The sequence below is a fragment of the Crotalus tigris genome, unplaced genomic scaffold, assembly GCF_016545835.1.
Source record: "Crotalus tigris isolate CLP2741 ecotype Arizona unplaced genomic scaffold, ASM1654583v1 scf7180000024362.2655971311:6658466, whole genome shotgun sequence".
NCBI classification, from domain to species: Eukaryota; Metazoa; Chordata; class Lepidosauria; order Squamata; family Viperidae; genus Crotalus; species Crotalus tigris.
Window position 1 is genome coordinate 3,963,115 of NW_024100530.1, and position 20,739 is coordinate 3,983,853.

Here is a 20,739-nt window from a genome sequence, read left to right on the forward strand (position 1 = left end):
AAATCCAGGTCTTAACAGCCTTCTGAAAGACAGATGGGGATCTGTCTAATCATTGGCGGGAGGGTGTTACACAAGGTAGGGGGAGATCCAGAAAAGGCACAAGGTCCCACTAGACAGCAAGATGCAGGTAGAGAACCTATCTGAGCTAGTGGGGTGGGCAGACATTCTTACAGAGAGACTGCCCTACAACAATTTCATGGTTTTACAATGTGATAATCAGCATCTTAAACTGCATTCCAATTCATCTGATTCTTGTAGGAAATAGAGCACCTGCTTTTAGAACAGTGGTTCTCAGCCTTTTTAATGCCGCGTCCCCAACTGGTCGTAAGTCGAGGACTACTCAACTGGTGCAGCACTGTTTGCAGAATGGGACTTTTGGTGGGCTCAGCAGGGCAGAGACAGCCTGGACAATTCCTATTGGCTTTTGAAAGCCAATAGAATTAGACTCTATTCAAGAGAGTCTGTTCTATTGGCTTTCAAAAGCCAATAGAATAAAAGGGAGTAGCACAGCTAAGGAAAAGGGGGAAAAAATGGCAGACTGCGTTGTTTGGCGACCCCTGTGAAATGATCGTTCGACCCCAAATGGGGTCCCGACCCACAGGTTGAGAACCACGGTTATAGAATAAGGTTACAATTCTCCTACAAAGATTAGGCAGGTTTTTTAAAAAAAATTCCCAAGTCCCATCTTTCTCAATTATTATTAGTGATTTTTGCAACTATCTTCACATTTAAAAATGTTTGGCTGTTGGGAGGGTTTTTAAGAGCCTATTTACTTCATGATCATTGTCAAAATGTCCCTGTAATTAAGACCCTTGTTTTGAAGCTTTTGTGTTCTTGATTCCCCCTCTTTATCAATTAAAAGACCATAAAGACATAAATAAACATTAGTGCATCTGCAGGAGCCACTGTAATGAGATAAAATACTTGTTATGTGGCAGAGCTAGTTTGTTATCTTTCAATAACAATCCATATATTTAAGGCTGCTCCATTGTCTTGGCTTGGTGATGGCCTAAATTGGATCTGGCTTAGAGACCCACCCACAATGCATTTGTGCAGCTCTGTTGTCAGGGCGTTCATTTTGACCAATATAGTTGCCAGCTGTGGGGAGTTTTCACTGAGTGTTTGGACTGTTTAACCCAGCCAAGCCCATTTGAACGTACTTTCGTTGCCAGCACCAGGTTTAGAAGCAGCCAATGATTTTGTGGAGAACAGCCAAACTGAAAGAAGAGCAGTGGGGGAAAGGAGAAGAAAGATGTGTTTTATAAAATTGTGGATCCTTCAACATAGGAAGAGAGGAGTTTTAAAGGATGCATCCAAGTTAAGAAAAAAAATCTTTTGGACTGACATACTTCCATTTCAGATTAAATAAAATATTAAAATAATAGAGTTGGAAGCAGTGATTTAATATTGAATCCAATTCCCTGTTCGGTGCAGGAATTTAAGCTGATGAATCTTTGACAGATGGTGTCTAGCCTCTACTTGGACCCAGAAAAGGGAACCTACAACTTTTCTGAAAAATTGGTTCCAATGTTGAAATTTGTTCCAAACCTTTCTACTAAGATTTACTTCCTTCCAATATTCAAATAGAATTAGCTTCCCATGACTTAAAACCATGAGTCTATAATCTGAATTGGTAGGGGAAAAAAAGTTCTTATTAGTCTTCTCTGTGAAATGTGAATAGTTCTGTCTACAACCTTGTCTGCTTAAGGTTAAATACTCCCAGTTTCTTCAGAATTTAGTTTTTAGTATACTGATAATTGGTTTTTTGGGGAACCTATTTAAATTTCTCTGAATCCTTTTTAAAGCACAATGCCCAGAAGTGAAAAAAAATTGATTGGTCTAACAAAGACAGTGGGGGAAAAAAAAGAGAAACAAATTCATTTCTTGATTTGTTAGCTATACATCTTTTGGCAGTCTAAAAGTGTGTTTAGCTTTTAAGTAGCTGGGTCATGCTCTTCACTTATAATCAACTTGTAATTAATAACTATTCCAAGGTCTTGCTAGTTAGTGCTATTGTCAAGTCACTGTTTTCTCTACTTAGACTATGCATTTGACTTCTGCTTCCTAATGAAGCATTTATCTGCCATTTCAACAGTTCTCCAAGGTTTTTTGACAAGTAAAAAAATTGAAAAGAGCACCAGGAATGACTTCGGTATCCTAGCATACAATTCATCTGTTTCTGGAAATTTCACTCAAAGTAGAAAGGCATTTTTGGCTTTATTTTTGTATCACTTTCATACTTCAGTCCTATATTTTCACCCTGTTTTTTCACAATTGTCTGATGGATTCCATCTCTTTTGTTGAGCAAAAATAAAGGAGTTGAATAGATGTGCCTTTTCTTTCTAGCATCACCAAGGAGCTTTTTCTTTTCCATTTTTTAAACTTTAATTGCTTACTGAACACATATTCAAGCTTCCGAATACTGCATTCAATATTTAATTATATACATTGGTTATATATGTGTTTGAATAAAAGAGTCTTTTGACATTTTAACAACTGAAGATTATTACAATATAGTGACATTACTTTGGTGTTATATACGGTAGGCATATAATGAATGTAACATATGATTAATAAAATCATAAATGCATTTTTAGGGTGCTATAAGGCTGCTCTGTTATCAAATACATATATCTATATTTATATCTATATGCTTGTCGTCTTGTCTGTCTACTGTCTATTTTTCAATATTCTAGTGTGGGGTCTTTTCAAAATTGTTCTTGCAAAGAATTACTGTAGCTTATGTTTGCTCTAAATTTTATTTTAGTTATCTTTCACTGGGTGGTAAGTTTAAAATTATGGATCCTTCTACAAATGTGCTAAATTGGGTAGCAGGTGAGAAATATCTGAAATAAACATGATTAATCATCACCTGATTTGAATATAATGTGGGTTAGATGAGCTTCAATCAGTGAGCCATTGTGTTAAATATGTTCATTTGCTGGTCTGGGGAAGATTTACTCTGATCTAGTTTCTCACAAGCTGAAATCAGTGAATTGATTGAATAATGGACAAACTGCATTGTCTGAGAGGGAGTTACAATTCCAAAGTCCTGGATGACCATTGGGTTACTTTTGTATGCAAATTGTTTTGTTAGAAGAACTTTGCACCCCAGAAATAATGAGAAGCATTAATAAATCAATCAATAAATGATCTGAAAAGGATTGCCTGCCATGATTCAAATTGGGTCATTTATTAAGACATTGCCTATTAAATATAAGCCTGGAAAATAGATGTTTGTGGTTTTATGTTATTTTTCTTTTCTTTTCTTTTCTTTTCTTTCTGCCTTGCAGTTAGGATTGACATTGCCTGGACAAGTCCCTATAGTTTTCCTGCCAAGATTTCAGAAGTGGTTTGCTGTTGCCTTCTTCCAAGGGCTGAGGGTGACTGGCCTGAGATCACGCAGCCGGGTTCATTTATAAAGGACTAGAAATCAATAATTGTTGCTGGTTTCTAGCCTTGTGTCTTAATCAGTAGGCAAAACTGGTTGCATATAGTTTTATTAGTGATATTTAACAATGATGTTAATCAATTTTCATTTTTGTTGTGGTCTTACTACATCTGTCCATAATGAGGGAATGGTCCTTGATTACCATTCAAAAGCAATGGACAGCCTTCATCTCAGACATCTTGTCTGTCTGCCTGCCTGCCTGCCTGCCTGCCTGCCTACCTACCTACCTACCTACCTACCTACCTACCTACCTACCTACCTACCTACCTATCATCTACATCTCCTAACTTAAAACGATATGGAAGTGTTGCAAAGAAGGCAGGTAAACAGACAAAATTAAGGAAAAAAGTCAGAGGAAAGAGATTCTGGGGAATGGAACAGAACCCCAAAGAGCATGCAAGGGTGGGGGCTGAAAAATGGGAAAAATAGAAAGAAAAGCACGGTCTCTTTTCTCCCCTGTTTTCTATTGATGCCATTCATGCTAGCGAATTTGCCATAGAACTGTGAATATTTATTTAGTCTTCTTCATAATAGGGGTGGTTTAAAAAAAAACTAATGGAGAATTATTGGGGGACAATGAAAGACATTTGTAAATTAAATAGATAAGCCCGTTGGCACACAAGGGATGTTTTGTCCAATACAAGAATTCTATTGTCCATTGCTTTGGTTGTCAAGAGCCAGGGAGCAGAGGATTTATGAGGATGACACAATGATCCTTTCACAGCACAGGCGAAGGAGCTGTGAGATTCTGTCCCTCTGCTTTTCAGCCTCTATAACCTTTTTTTATCGTGCAAGGACAATGTAGGATTTAACTGGTTCTTCGGTCTCAGGACTGTCCATTTAAACAGCCAGGGACTGTGAAGTAATTAATATGGGGACAATAGAGTTGCTTTTTTTTAAAAAAAAAAAAAAGATCCCTTTTTTATACCTGAATTACCAGAGGTTTAAGAATCACTATGCCACTTTGGATAAACGGTCTTCTTAAGACATGGCTTATTTGCAAGAATAATCCTGTTTTCGAATTGGAAGGACTACTGTTTGTTGGCGGCACTGAATCAAATGTGCTATTCTTTCCCCTTGGCTATCTGTTGCAATGGGACTTCCAATGCTGCAAACGTTGAACCGGGACAAAATTGTGTGATTTAAAGAACTTAGCTGATTAAAGAACATTTTAAAAAAACAACTACAAATAGATATTGTGACGTGTTATTTGAGAATTACAGTAAGTCCCGGCAGGAGTTATTAGGGATTATTATTTTTTTTAAAAAAAGTCTGAACCCAGTATTGTGTGTTGCTTCATGACATGCTATCTTGAGATAGGCCCACTAGATGGATTTTTTTTTTGTTCCCTCTTGACAAAATCCTTAGATAAAAATTCCCCAGGCATTTCCCAGACAGCTCTTCTACACTTCTTGAATGTTTGTAGATTTAAGTCTCACAAAGCATTTTCAGCTACATTTAATAGAGTGCTTTAAGTTGAAGAAAAGACATTTTCAGAGATTTATTTTTAGAAAAGGTCAGTATATACAGTAATGGTCCAAGGCAGGATTTGAAGCCACAATAAACCACGTCACAACAAAAAGAATAGTTGGAAATAATCCCGACTTTCCTAATTCTGTAGTTTGTTCTTGGGGATGGGCAACCGTCTTCTGCAGGCTGCATGTGACAACCAGTGTAATGACTTGTCTTGAGAAGTTGTGGGTGATCCAACACTGGAAGTTTTCAAGAAGAGACTGGACAACCATTTGTCTGAAATGGCACAGGGCTTCCTGCTTGAGGAGGGAGCTGAACTAGAAGATCTCCAAGGTCCCTTCCAACTCTGTTATTCAGTCTTCCATTTTTGCAGTCCTTAAAGTCTTTTGTAGACCAGTGTTTCTGAATTTGGGCAACTTGAAAATGTGTGGACTTCATCGCTCAGAATTCTGAGAGTTGAAACCCACACATCTTCAAGTTGCCAAGGTGGAGAATCACTGCCTTAGAGATTAAACTGAATGCCATTCCACGCCAAGTAATAATGCCTATTTTGTCTTAATTTGTAGTTCAGCACCCAGAAATATTAAATATGGGGATCCACCTAATGAATAACTAAGTCTCAGCAATGAGATTCTACTAGTGCTGTAGAATTTTGTTTTCATGATGATGCTCCTGAGCATATCTTTTATGAATGTCCATTTTACTTTGAAGGGATACTGACCTGGTTTCTCTTGCTTTAATTATGGGAACATTTTGCATCTGTTATTTGTTAAGTCTAATTTGGGCCCAAGATGCTGTTTCTTTTCTGCAGCACAGAGAGGGAAGGAAGGATAATTAAAAGTTAATGTCTTCTTTTGGGCATCTCTGTTGTTACTCTAACTTAAATCTTGACTTACTTCTGTGTCCTCCCTTTTTGTTTTTCAGAAAGTCTTGGGTGATTAAATGCATATCTGTGCATAAACACAAGCTTTACTGGAACTGTTAATTTTCTCAAATGGATGGAATATGGTACTTTAACTGGCAACAAGCTTCCAAAGGTTAAAGGTAAGATGTTGTATTCCAAAAGCTTGCACTAGTCAATCTCTGTACAGCTGTAAAATACTAGAACATTCTGAACCTATTGCAGCTTTGTTCAAGCTGCCTTCCAGATTGGTTAGATTATAATTGTGACATTGCCAGAATGCCTGATGCATGAAATGTCGGTCCTTTATATCTGGGGAGCAAGGAGAGTGACAGTAAAGTTTGCTTTTTAACTGCCAAAAAGAAGAGAAGAAACACAACACTAAACAGTGCAAAGAGCAAGAAAGATGTTTAGGGGACAAGAGGCTAAAGTGTATGATGAATGGTTGAGGGAACTGGGTATGTCTAACCTTAAGAGAAGGACCGGGGGGGGGGGGGTGAAATGAGAGCAGCCTTCCAATAATTGAGAGGTTGTCAGAGAGAAGAGTGGAGGTCAACCAATTCTCCAAAGTACCTGAGGGCAGGACATGAGGTAACAGATGGAAGATCATTAAAGAGAGATCAAAGCTAGAACTAAGGAGAAATTTCCTGACAGCGAGAACACTTAATCAATGGATTGGCGTGCCTCCAAAAGTTGTGGGTGCTCCATTACTGCAAGTTTGGCTGAGGAATTCTGGGGGTTGAAGTCCACAAGTCATAAAAGGGCCAAGTTGGAAGACCCCTGGTCTAGAAGATTCCCTTCCAACTCTTGTTATTCTGTATTCTGTAAAAGGAGAGAATTTGGCTAGCATGATCCTGGGAATTTGAAAGCTTCAAAGTGGGGGTGATCCTCAGATCGTCCAGCTCTCTCCCTCTGAATGCGTTTCTCTTTCTCTCTCTTTTTTTTTTTTAGCTCTTTCCATTTTTCCCCTTTTGGTTCTTTTACTGGTTCTATAATGGTATGTGGGAAAGAACTTGGAGACTGGGCCAAGAGATGTTGCCAAGAGAATGGTCAGATAAGAGACAGCATAGTCTGCAGATGGAGAGTGGATGGGGTAAGAAGCTCAGAGGAGACTTTCCCTAGTTCCTTGGGCTATAAAAAGATGATGGAAAGGGAAAAATGTACTTTCAAACTTTAAAATTCTGTCAAAACATTGGTTTACAACAAAATAAAATTAGCTCAGATGGTGATGATTCCTGCTGAGGCTGACCTCAATTTTTGAAGGTACAATTCTCTCCATATCTCTTTAGAGCTTGAGAAACTGAGGTGTGTAGGTGGAGGGTCTCTTCTGAGGGTCTTCTTAGCTTTCTTTGAACCTCCCACCCACTATCCAAGTGCTGGATCATGCTATCTCTTACCTGACCATTTCCGTGGCAGACTTTCTTTTCCCAAAGTCTTCCGAAGTCTTTCCAACATGAGCACATTTGCATACAGGTAATCAATCATGCTTGCCACAAACCTCCTTAGATACTTTTAACATTATATCCTCATTTGAACTTAGATGCCTGTAGTAAGATTCAGGCAACTCTGACATTATCATGCGGTATTTAGCAGACTCGTTTATATTGTTTCATTGTCAAGACGGTGATGTTCTGCTTGATAGTGGCTTCAGTTCTGCTCAAAATGTCCTTGACTGTTCATAATCTCATTTCTGGCAGCTAAATGACAGGCTTTGTGAAATTTCTTAAAGAAAAGCAAGTGAGTGTACCTTTCAATCAAGAGCTAATGCAAACTGGAGCAATTAGAATCACAGATCAATAAACCCCATTTGGTAGTCAAACAGATAGATATTTGTTTTAATGTGTGTTGAGTATCCACAAACTTAAATAATCTCATATTAAGAACATCTGCAAAATCACAAATGACTCAGTAGAGCACATTACTATGCCATGTTGCTAATGGCATAATAATTATTGCTTCTAGCTACTAAAGTCCATAAACGTTAAAACATTAACTTCATCATTTTTTTAAAAAAGTATTTTTTAATTATATCAGATCTTTGATATATTTATTTATTGCACATTTTTGTTGTTGTGTACTGCTTAGAAGTACAAAGTGTTGTGTGTGGTTTAATGATGTTTCAAATAAGTACTTTCAGCGAAGTCCATACATTAAGGAAACACCAGATAGAACATCTGTAAAACAACCATGATGGATTTCCTATGTCTATACAGAAATGTTTCACTAATTCTTTCAGAAGTTAAGCAAGATGAATAAATAAGTGAAAATATGCAGAATTGACATGGACCAGGCTTCCATTAATCCATATTATAACTTAAGCACCACTTAAAATATGCTATGGTAAGCAGGGGCTAAGAGATGATGTGAGGTCTCTATATTACAAGCTGTTTATTTTTTGATTCATATTTTCCCAAATCTTTTAGCATCACAGAATCCCGTAGCAATATAGAAATACAGTAAAGTGGATATAGTAGATTAAAATTATTTTTTTTTAAAAAAAATCATAACCACAGTAATAGTCTCCTAGTAAAACAATAGTCTGTCATTCAAAAGGAGCAATTGCAATGCCAAATAATTTAGAAAAATAGATGTGGTGTGTATGGATATTTTCACCTTTATAAGAAATACAACAGTAAATGCACATCCATATGAATCAGCACTGGTGGGAATGTATGCTTGAAATCTTCAAGCAGCTTGAAAAACAAAATCTCCTTTCCAAAGGCTGAAAACTCTGGAGAAAATAGAAAGTCAAATTAAGCATTTTCAAGCTTGATCTCTCAATCATCTTTGATTTTGTTCAATAGTCTACTTGCCACCAAGTATATTTTTTTCTTCTGCCTAGCTGAAGCAGAGAAAAGGCTAGCAGCTACTTAATGAACAGCCCCTGGTGTGCGCCTTAACAAGGACTTTTATTTCTCTGGAAACTCTGTAAAAGGGTTCTAGAGATACAACAAGGAAGTAGAGGGAAATAGAAATAATTTGCCAGGCTTTGTACCCACAACACTTCAAAACAGGAGATATAAATGCATTATTATTATTTTTTGTTTTCTTTCTCTCTCGGTGGCCTTGGTTTGAGAATCTATTTTAGTCAGCAGCGGGAGACAATGGATGCACAATCACAGTCTTGAAAAGTCAACAAGGTATTTTGCAAATAGAAGAATATTATCTAATTTCTATGAACTGCCTGGACATCCATTGTTATGGGGTGCATGGAAGAAATATCCAAAAGTCATAGTAAATAGATGTCTTTATTAAACCCAAGCAAAATGCCACATCATAGTGAGTTTCCTGGAAGGCTCTATTTTCATTTAAAAAAAAAAAAAACCTCTAGAGGAAGGAGAACACAAAGCAGAGCAGGAATGCCATGGAGATTTTAAGGAGACTTGCTGAGTGACATTGAAATCTCTTCAGACTGTAGACTCATGAAACTGAGCCCAAAGTGGTTGAGTCATGATGACAGTTCCGTTAGCTTGTTAGTGATTCACTACTCTAACAGTCACTTTGCCAATGGATATCTCTCTCTCATCTCTCTCTCATCTTCTATCTATCATCTTCTCTCTCTATTATCTATCTATCGATCGATCTATCTATCTATCTATCTATCTATCTATCTATCTATCTATCTATCTATCTATCTATCAACTTATTGACCTATCTGATCATCTATCATCTCTCTCTCATCTATTAGATTCATGGGATGCAAAAAATCTTCACTTGAAATATCTCATTGTTTGAGATATTAAGAATATTGAAACATCCTGTTTCTAGGATTTTAAAGCAGAGATGCTATTTTCATTCTGAAAAATTGTAGAGCAAGGAAGAAAAAGCAATTTGTCAGTCCTTCTTTCAGACACTGAACAGGTTCAAGCAGGAGTTAGTCCCCAGAAGTATTCTATTGATTTTCTTGGGTATTTTAAACTTGAAAATCAAGAGAAATTGTGGTGGATGTAATGCTGTTTCTTGCCTAAGTGATTCTGTATGTTCGCATTGCCACATATTTCTATCATTCTCTCCACTCCCACAAAGGAAAAGCAAATAAGCCTTGCTTATATTGACTGGCATGTAAACCTAAATATCTATATGGGATTTGCATTTTCCATTTCTAACCCCATCTTTTTTGTGGTGGTGGTACTTCTGTTTGAAAAGATTTTTCTCTCCTGCTGTGCCCACTCAGAAAAGAAATTTCCTGTTTCAATATCAAAATCATCAAAGCTCACTGAAAGATGAAATATTCACAGGCAAATATTATCATCCAGGCAAAAAGTACTGCATCAAATCCACCTAAATATGCACTTTGCATATGGATTTGGCTCAAGAAATAGTTCCTGATGTCTTCCTTAGTACTTAAGGGGACTAGGGGAGGCTAGAGAAATTCTAGACTTTTAAAGAGATGATTGCATGATGAAATAATCCTTTAAAATGCACACACATGTGCAACTTCTGCATAGTTCAATTTTTTTGTGACAAAGCTACAGCTAGTTCTCTATTGTAAAAAGCCAGAAGTTAGCTTGGCAGGGAGAAGGGAACAAATGACAGCCAGACGAGGGTAAATGGCTTGAAAATCTAACATGTGCATAACAGCTTTGCTTATTTCCCTCGATAAACTTTATTATGTCTCTATTAATTTACTAATTATTTACATTTTTTCCAAGCTTGCATAAATGAATTTCTAATCAGAAATCCTAGTGATCACAAAATATGATAGCAATTCCAGCACTCTATGCTCCTCTGCATATACATGAGGCTTAGGAGATGAAAAGAAGATAAACACTTTTCAATCTTTTGTGTTCTTTCACTTCAGCAATCTAAAAAAAGCTAGTAAATGGAAGATGTAACATGGAGATTATGTCATTTAGATAAGGAAATTGAACTTCCTGATAAAGTCAAGGACCCATCAATTCAGTTGCTTTGGCATGATATGAAAATGTGTTCTAGATTTTCCAAGGTTATTTAAATGTTGTTTGTTGAGGTCCAAATGTCGTTGAAATGTCTCTCTTTTGTCCAGAATATTGACTTTATCATTGATATTTCTACACAACAGTAAAGTCTTAGGATCACAGGATAATGTTTTAAGCTCAGTCGAGGTTGCCCAGAAATAGATTATAAAGTTTTATGATGTTGCTACAATTGTATAATTTCTAAACTATCCCAAGACTAATCTTTCACACCTAGACCAAACTAAATATGGTATTATTTGAAAATTTATTTGTTGGCTTTTTCATGCACTAACCAAGAGCTACACCCAGCAAAATACAGTGTCTTGTCTTACAATGTTTATGCTGGAATTCATCAGAAAAGGACTGTTCTAGTATTAGTTATATTCCCAAGAAGGTCTGCTAGACTTAATGATAAATAAAATTGTAAGATTCCAGGAGTGTTATTAAACGTGGCTATACTTTTGTAAATAAGAACACATTTTTGTTGTCTTCTCTTAGATTTAATTGTTTTGTATTGTATAGTATTATCTGTATGTGAATTATTTCTGATCAATATTTAATACATTGGTGTGCTGATCTAGTGACTGTATGAAGTGCAGACTCTAGTGACTGAAAGATACATATGTATTTTGCTTTTTGTTGATAATTAAGATTGCATGCATATGTATATACACATATGAATATATATAGAATGTCTACATGTGTGTTATGTATGTGTACACTTTTGGGAACAGGCAACAGAATTTTATTTTTAATGTGTGTCAGTATGACAATAAAGGTTATCTAATCTATCTAATCAGGTATCTAAACTTTTATTTTATTTGGATTGTAAATATTTTTTAAACATACCAAACATAAATTTATCATTGGTATTAGTAGAATGTTCTATACCCAGGAAAGTACAATTATAGTAGTGTTGCAGTGGGCAGAATTTTCTATGGTAAATTTTGGAAATTCTGAGTTCAATTCCAAACAACAAATAGCTGAAGAAGCTACCAGTAACTCGAAATTAATCCAAGCTGCCATTTTCTGGAAATACTTATTATTTCACAGTCTTTTATGGTCTTGTGATTGTTATATTTATTGGTTTTCCTGTTGTTGTGAGCCAGCAGAGTTCTTAAATGGGCAGCCATATAAATCTTTTAAGTAAATAAATAAATGTTCTAGAGAAAAGGTAGCAAGTTGTTCTGGCATTAGCATCTGGGGACTTTTAAAGCTGTTTGCAAAGCCACACGTAGCTGTAATGCATCAGTGTTTCCCTAGAAAATATTCTGTTTATCAGCAGGACCTTATTCATAGAAATTATGGAAATCAGACTTGAAAAGAAAGCAAATCATACTCCCTCTTCTGTTCAGAAATTCAAATTAAAACCGCTCAACAGAGAGCAGCATATACTCTACGCTTAACATAGCCGGTGAAAGGGACTTTATCATCTCCTTAGTTGACTAAGCAACTCCATTTTCTGAACTGCTCTTATAACCTGGAAGATCTTCCTAACGTTTGGCTGATATTTTCCTTCTAGAATTGTAATTTTATACTGGGAAATAGAATCTGTTTATACTCCTTCAGGTACTTTAAGAGCCCTATCATATAGTCCTGCAGTTTTCCCTTCTCACAACAAAACAAAACAAAACAAACATACCCTCAAAGTGATTTATAGTGCTTGATCATCCTTGGTGCATGGAAAAAAGTTGCAAATGTCAAAAGTTATCAAATTAGAATATTACTTGTGGTCTTGATTGTGTTCTATCTGAATCCTTCATCAAGTGTCATGAGTCCCCAGAACATGAGATAGTAACCTAGTGCAGAGTCTGACCAGCATAGAATAAATAGTCAATAGAATACAATAATTGGGCAACTATTCTTTATAAAAAGCATGTAATATCCATTGACAAAAATGTATGCCATCCTGGATACCTTAGAAATGAGATTTCTCTTTAAAGAAAACAGTCAATAAATGACTAGATAGACCTTAAACAGCCAGCATTCCATTACTAATCTAGAACTTTGACTGAAAAAAGGGTCTTTTTAATGTTGAGACATTTACAGTCTATATTTACACAGGACAATGTTCTCACTTGGTTCCTGACATCATAATGCTGCTCTGTCTTTTGTAATAATGGTGTCTAGTATGCTTTGGTTCTGTGGGTAAAAGGATGTTTCAAAACCTCTCACAGAATAGTACTTATTATTTATATTTCAGCTCCATCCTAATCTTTCAGTTATACTGTCTGTCTGTCTGTCTGTCTATCTATCTATCTATCTATCTATCTATCTATCTATCTATCTATCTATCTATCTATCTATCTATCTATCCTGATCATCATAATCATAATCATCAACTTATTGTAAGGAAACCATACCACACTACTGTATGTCAAAGCTTTGAATTTTATGGATATGAACAAAAATATTTCCTTGTATCTCAGATTTAAGCCAGAATTATTTTTATTAGGTACAATTGTAGGAAATTATGAGAAACAATGTATATATTTAATATTATATGTAATAACTGCAGCAAGAATTGTATTCTCTCAACACTGGAAAATTTGCAAAATTATCAACGGAGGAAGAGTTAATCAAAAAAATTCTAGATTGTACAGAAATGGACACGTTGACATTGAAAATGAAAGAGAAAGAAGACTCAGTATATTTTAGAACAGGAAATACTTTTTATCAATGGCTAGAAAAACGAGGTAGAGAGAAAGGAACTTAATATGTATTAGTAATTTAAAGAATGATGGTTATTTCTGATACTTCTGACAAAGGAGCAGATTTCTTAGACCCACTGTGGCTGCAGAAGAAAAGGTTGTTGGTGACCCCAAAAGCTGAACACGGCTCAGTGTTATGGCAATTTTTTTTTAATCTAATATCAGGGGATATATGAATGTTAAGTATTTTTTTCTCCCCTTCCCCATTTCATTTTACAACAGGACCATTCTACTCAACTTGTAAGCACACAAGGGAATTGTGTGCTCCAAGTGAGACCAATTACAGTTGAAAGAACAACTACATTTAACAACTTTGTCCACATAGTTGTAGGCACTGATTTTCTCAGATCATCCAACCAAAGAGACACCCCCCATGATTAGACAATCTGTCTTCCAAAAGAGGTTTTTCTATATATGCAGAGGGGCACATAATGCTGGGGATGACTCTGCTCCTGTCTGCTTCTTCCATCTCTTTAGGTTAATTTATCATCATGGGATTTCAAAGAAGGTTAAATGTGACATGTGACCTGCAGAATTACAACTCCTGAAATGTGCTAGTTCCTGCTGGTATTTCTTGAATAGAGTCAAAAGGGAATAACAGCAAGAAAGAAAACGACTGAAGTTTTAAGGACAGGAAGAGCTACTGTGTTTAGAAAATTTATGATTCAGAAAACATATGTAAATACATGAGTTAAGCTTCTGAGTCTGGTTCTTGCATAGAGAAAAAAACCCATAAATAAATCCCAAGGACAAGAAAACATTAAAGGACAGGACACATGTGTATAATAAATATACATAAATGTCACTCTACCTCTGACTGGGATTATAAATCAGACAAATCAGAAAGACGGGAAGCTTTAAAAGACAGGAACTAAATTAAACAAGAAATCCATCAATATTCCAATTTTTTCAAAACAACGAAGGGGTAATTTGTTTGTGTGTACAAGGGCACATTCAGAAATCTCATGTTAGATTTAGAAAATGGCCAGAGACTGTCTGCTTTGGCTTCAGCCTAGGCATAAGTAAGTTCTTCAATAAATCACACTTATACCAGCAGAGACTGCTTTAATGAAAGGCATTGCTTTGCGTATTTTGTGCTTCTTAAGCAATTGTTGAATTTTAGTTTTAGTCATTATACTTCCTGTGTCAGGAAGTATCAGCTATTTATTAAATGATCTCATAAACCAGAATGAAAATGGCACTAAACTTTTGAGAAGATTGTTGGCTATTGAGTTCTGTCAATTTCTCCAACTTTCATAAACATTGGCAGTGATTATGCAATTACTGTAATGTGAGGTTGTATCTGTGTGTGTGCAAGAGGGAAAAAGAGAGGCTGTATACTCAGGAGTTGAGCAAAAACTATTCCTTGAATTTTTTGAGCTTACAATTTCACATTTCTAGAAAAAGACTACTCTGAAGAAATATACTTTTTAAAAAGTAGCTGCTAAGGTTACTCCTTGCTATCCTGTACATCAATGTTTGATTATGTAAGATTGAGGAAGAAAGAAAATTTGTGTTATCAACATTGCTAGTGATGAGATACGTTTGTAGAAAAATACCTGGAGAAATTTTATTCCAAACGAAGTGAGGAAATTGGGAAGTTTGTCTCTTGAATTTACCTAATCCTAAATGCAATTCTGAATCTGTTTATTTAAATGTGCACAAACTGCAGCAACCCTGCACAGCAGGAGAAGGAAACAGAGCATCTATACATCTTCCAACAAAAAGGATATCCACGAAATTTCATCAAAAATTGCATGACCACACAACCCAATATAGCACAACCAATACAAGCCATACATCAAAAACATCTCAGAAGTTACCAACAGTCTATTACAAACACATGAAATCAGAGTAGCAAGCAAGCCAACTAAAGCCCTCCAAAGCATCCTAAGTAAACCAGCCAGAAGACATGTTGAAAACGTTTTAATTTCACAACATATGGACTTAACCATAGTTTCCACTATCCTAGATCAAGTACAAAAACATTAGGAGAATTTCTAGAAGTCTGGCACTTTGACAAATTAGCCAACAATGGACACATAGACACAATCATACTGTGCATACTGTGCAAAAGAGACAATCAACAAGCCAAAAGGGGAACAAAAAGACCAAAACACCAGAAATTAACACCCAGATGAACATACATTGATTCCAAACTTAACATAAGACCAACAGTCAAAAAATAAAGAATACTCCAATCAAGGAACTGCCAAATAACCTAACAATAAACAGCCCAACCAAAGAACTTCCAAGATTGCTCCCACCAACACTGACAGGGCAAGCCATTGGAATATAAGTCGAGACAATATCTCACTCCTTACTGATGATGTTACTTAGTTTGGGTAATGCAAGGTCTGTAAGAAAACAACCAAGCTCTGAGAGCACCAAGGACCCCCGCTTTGCCATTTGTCAAAGGTTCCTCCTGAGACAGAAAGGATATCTACTTTTCTAGCCTATTTTCAGGGTGTTTCAGCATTTCAGTTTTCACTTTCTCCTGATGTCTATGGACATTCTCAATCATCCAGGTCATGTTTGCCCAAAAGATGCTTTTTTTCTGGAAGACAACTGGACTTTTTTGAGGTTTTCCTTGAAAACAGTTAGAACTGAAGAAGCTTCTTGGATAAGAAGTGAAACTTTTTTGGGGAAAAAAAGCATCTTTGGGACTTTTTCTTGACGTTTTTGTTGAGCGTACAGGGAGTCCTTGACTTACAACAGTTCCCTTAGTGACTGTTCGAAGTTACAGGTTTTTCCCACTTATGATTGTTGCATCATCCCCAGGCTCAAATGATCAAAATTCAAACTTTGGGCAACAGGTTCATATTTAGGACAGTTGCAGTGTCCTGGGGTCACCTTTTGAGACTTTCTGACAAGCAAAGTCAGTGGGGAAGTTCATATTCATTTAACAAATGTGTTACTAGTTTAACATCTGCAGTGATCACATTTAACCTGTGTGGCAAGAAAGATCGTAAAATGAGCAAAACCCACTTAACAGAAATTTTGAGCTCAATTGTGTTCGTAAGTTGAGGACTACCTGTATTTTTGCAGAAAATGGATGGAGGTGACTCTTGTTGGGTTGTTTTCATTTACGCAGCATTCCATTATATGGCTGCTCATATATTCCCACCAGAAACAAGGTCCAGGTAGAAGGAATTCTCTTCCGAGACCTGTCCTGGGGAATGAAAAAGTGAAAAGCCAGGGAAGCAGCAGAAAGCTGGAGAGAAGACTGTACAAGTAAAGATAAGACATTCAGATACATCTCTTGGCCTAAGCAACTAAATAAGTACAGAGACACCAACAAACACACATCCATTTCTTTTACCAACTCAAAAAAATTCAAAATAGTCTTTAATTAAATTTCATCAGAATAATCAAAATACCAATGAAGAGAAGGAGAAGATTTCTGCTCAGTACAACTTCCAAAAGCTTTTCAGCCTTGGTTCATACAATGGTGGGCATTCCCCCCCCCACACACACAACAATTAACAGTTTGCACAAACTCCAGACTGGGGAAGACTATTAATCATTTCTCCCTAAGAACAAGACTGCTGCTAAAATCTTGATTCACCAATGATTCTTTTGAATGAATCATTTGCTTGTGGCAAGAAAAAGTGTCAGAGGTCAAATATTCTCCTCCCCACTAGCAGATGTTTAGATAGAAGAAAAGACAAACTGATGATAGTATTCGAATTTTCACTTACCTGCTCAGGCTAGTAACTTTTGTGTGGATGTGCTCTCTAATCGATGATCGAAAAACTCCAATCAAACCTTTAATTGTTTCTTTGGATGACAAGAGCAATTTGTAAATCTAAAAACAAAACAGAAAGTAACATGCAACCTGTTAAAAGGATGTAGAGCAAAACTGTGGAGAACAAATTCATTCTTAAGGGTTGTATTAATTCCTAATTGATAGGAAAATGTTCTGCATTTCTGGTACCTTCAGCAACCCTGAGGCTTATTCATCTAAAAGACAGAATTTTTACACTGCTATTTAGAATTGCTACATATTTGGATTAGAGCCAGACAGATCATAAATTACAATGATTTTTGCCACAGTATTTTTGTTGTTTGTAGAGTGTGCATGCAAAAAGGAATGTTCTTAGGCTAAGCCTGACCTTGAACAAAACATACATGAGAACTGGGTGAAAATAAGTGACAAAAAGACAGTTACTTGACATGGATTATTTCCTCCTGGGTCCCATCAACAACCTCATCATATAACATCAAGCAGAACTGGGCAAAGGGGACGGCAATATTGTATTTTGAGTACAATGTGAATTATGAATTTTTCACTTAGTTCTGAGTTGCACAAGTACACAATTATTATTTTAGAATAAACTTCCCCCAAAAGCCTAGCCATTATTTCAAATGATATTGTCAATCACTCTGTTCCATAATAAGCCTATTTATTTATTTTTTTGGTTTAATGTTGCTTGGTTTGCTATTCCAGCAGAGTTTATATTTAAAAACAGACAGCTGATATCACATTTATCTCAAGAGCATCTCCCTAAAGGCAGCAAAGGAACGTTAAAACCATTTATAACCATTTTTCATTTCCTGAACCTTTTAGTCCTTTTTCTCCACCCCTCTCCCTTGTTTTCCCTTAAGACAATTTCTATGTCATTTCAGTTTGGGGGCTGTTTTGCTTCTATTACATGTTTAAATTGGGCTTTACTAGATCCACACTGCACTTACCTGCAAATTAAATGGAGACTGAGGAAACAGAATAACTGTGGCAATCGAATATAAATAATACATCATATTGCTCTTGTCAAAACTAGTGCAAAGCCTGGGAGAGATGCCAGCATGCTTTCACGGCATAATTGAAATAGAAGTGGGATCATGCTTCTCACCCACCACTCCATTACTGATGTGCAGTGATCGACCAAAGACCCAGTCACAAGCATGGATGGCTCCGTGCATCAGAAACCATCAGTGCAACTAAGAAGTTCACACTTAAAGTTCAAACTCAAGAAGCAAATGCTTTGGGTGGCTGAACCACTCAATGTATGCAGGAACCTATGTGAACAGCTTTAGAATCTTCTCATATTCTTCACGTTCTTTACACACTATAATTGGAGAAATTCTCAGCCTAAAAGGCAAATAATAAGGATGGCTCTCTCTCGTATTTTACTTTGTTCCATTTGCCATCTTTATTAAATGCCTAAGAGCGACAGAAGGAAAAGCTTTTTTTTTTTTTTTTTTTGGGAGTGGCTCCACAGCTCTACTCACAGTATATATTTGCTCTGCTTTGATTTCCGGCTAACCTGATTATTGAAATATCTGATAGGTCAGTGTTCATCAAGATTTTTTTCTTCTACGGTCCTCTTGAAAATTGTTAAGGCTCATGGTGACAGTGCAGTGCCTCATCGGTTAAGACACTTGATTTGAATCTCATCTTTTCCAGTTAACTTTATCATTATCCTCTTAACAGCAAGCTGGCCAGAATCACCTTGAACTGTGACATACATGGCATATAAATTAATTAAATAAAAATGTCAGCTAATGTAGGGATCTCTTTTGTTCTAGTATCTTGACTCCAAATACCTGCAATCCCATTCATGGTTATTTGGAAACAACTTGCATTGCCCAAATGATCATGCTCTAGCATGGCTTCAAAAAGTAATATGAGCTCTTAGGCTCCTGGAATTATTATCATGCAATGCACCATTGGCTTTATATACCTGTAAAGGAGGTGAGAAAATCCTGACACATGTCACACCATAAATATATTTCTATATATATTGGAAGGGAAGAGAAGGATCTACTACAAAGATTATTAGGGGGCTGGAGGCTAAAACATATGAAGAACGATTGCAGGAATTGGGTAGACTAGTCTAGTAAAAAGAAGGATTAGGGGTGACATGATAGGATGGAATACTGCATCCAGTTTTGGTCACCACAATGTAAAAAAGATGCTAAGACTCTAGAAAGAATACAGAGAAGAGCAACAAAGATGATTAGGGGACTGGAGGCTAAAGCATATAAGGAACGGTTGCTGGAATTGGGTATGTCTACTTTAATGAAGAGAAGGACGAGGGGGGACATGATAGCAGCCTTCCAGTATCTCAGGGGCTGCCACAAAGAAGAGGGAGTCAAGCTATTTTCCAAAGCACCTGAAGGCAGGACAAGAAGCAACGGATAGAAGCTAATCAAGGAGAGAAGCAACCTAGAACTAAGGAAAAACTTCCTGACAGTTAGAACAATTAACCAGTGGAACAACCTGCCTCCAGAAGCAGTGAATGCTCCAACACTGGAAGCTTTTAAGAAGAGACTGGACAGTCATCTGTCCAAAATGGTGTAGGGTTTCCTGCCTGAGCAGGGGGTTGGACTAGATGACCTCCAAGGTCCCTTCCAACATTATTATTATTATTATTGTTGTTGTTGTTGTTGATGATGATGTTATTGTTATTGTTATTACTTTCCAAAACACCAGAAAGATAAGTCAATAATTCTCAAATTAAATTTTAGTACATGTCCTGGATCATGTGATTTAACATGGAGAATGACATCAAGTTGTATCCTTATTTGCTGATATTGCTTCACTTCCAGGCAAGTGCATATTGTCAGAAAAACTGACACAGGGAGCATTATCAGTGTCAAATGGATTTAAGAAAAAAAAATCATTTTATCAGCCTGCACTGACAGTTTTGCTATTTGCTGATGTTTGGAATACTGATTGAGACTGCCTAAAAAAGTTAAAACACATTTTTTTGAAAAATCATAGTTTTCAACCTTTTTTTAACCATTGTTTTTCCTAGACATTTAGCAATTAAAAAAAATGAAAGGTCTTATAGAACTTAATGTCTATGTCTTTTATTTGTTATATGTGTGGATTTTAAAATACAATTTAGGCTTTAGTGCTACAAAAGAGCCAGGATTTTTTTTGTCTAACAAATCATAGTTAAAATAAATCATGGTGTAGCACAATATGTGAAGCTAAATTGTGTAACATTTATCACCGTTAGGCAATCGTTATTTATGATATTTGAAAGTTTTTAGTAAAATTGTTCAATTTTACTCTCTACAGGAAGATTTTAAATTGAATTTTCCCCTTTCAATAGTCCAAGAGGCTATTTTTCTGGATGATTGGCACTGGCATAATTTGAACCATTAGTGTAATTTGTATGCATTAATACATACAGATGTCCATATGTGGGCACATGTAGAAAAAAACACTTTTCTGTAAAAGAAGAAACAAAATTTAAAATAACAAAGGAATCACTAAAAGCGATTTAAAGGTCTTAAAGTTGTTGTCTTTCTCCT

General features: G+C 36.2%; 1 protein-coding gene across 4 annotated transcripts in view; it reads left to right on the forward strand.

Annotated features, from left to right (window-relative positions):
* Positions 1–20,739, forward strand: part of CDH11 (cadherin 11) — a 109,419-nt gene that overhangs the window by 44,084 nt on the left and 44,596 nt on the right. For 2 of the 4 annotated variants that reach the window (XM_039327540.1, XM_039327543.1), the window contains exon 2: positions 5,849–5,968. The gene's annotated coding sequence lies outside the window, so the exon portion shown is untranslated. Of the gene's footprint in view, positions 1–5,848; positions 5,969–8,901; positions 8,966–20,739 lie in introns of all 4 variants that reach the window. The other 2 variants (XM_039327542.1, XM_039327541.1) reach the window with 2 other exon arrangements.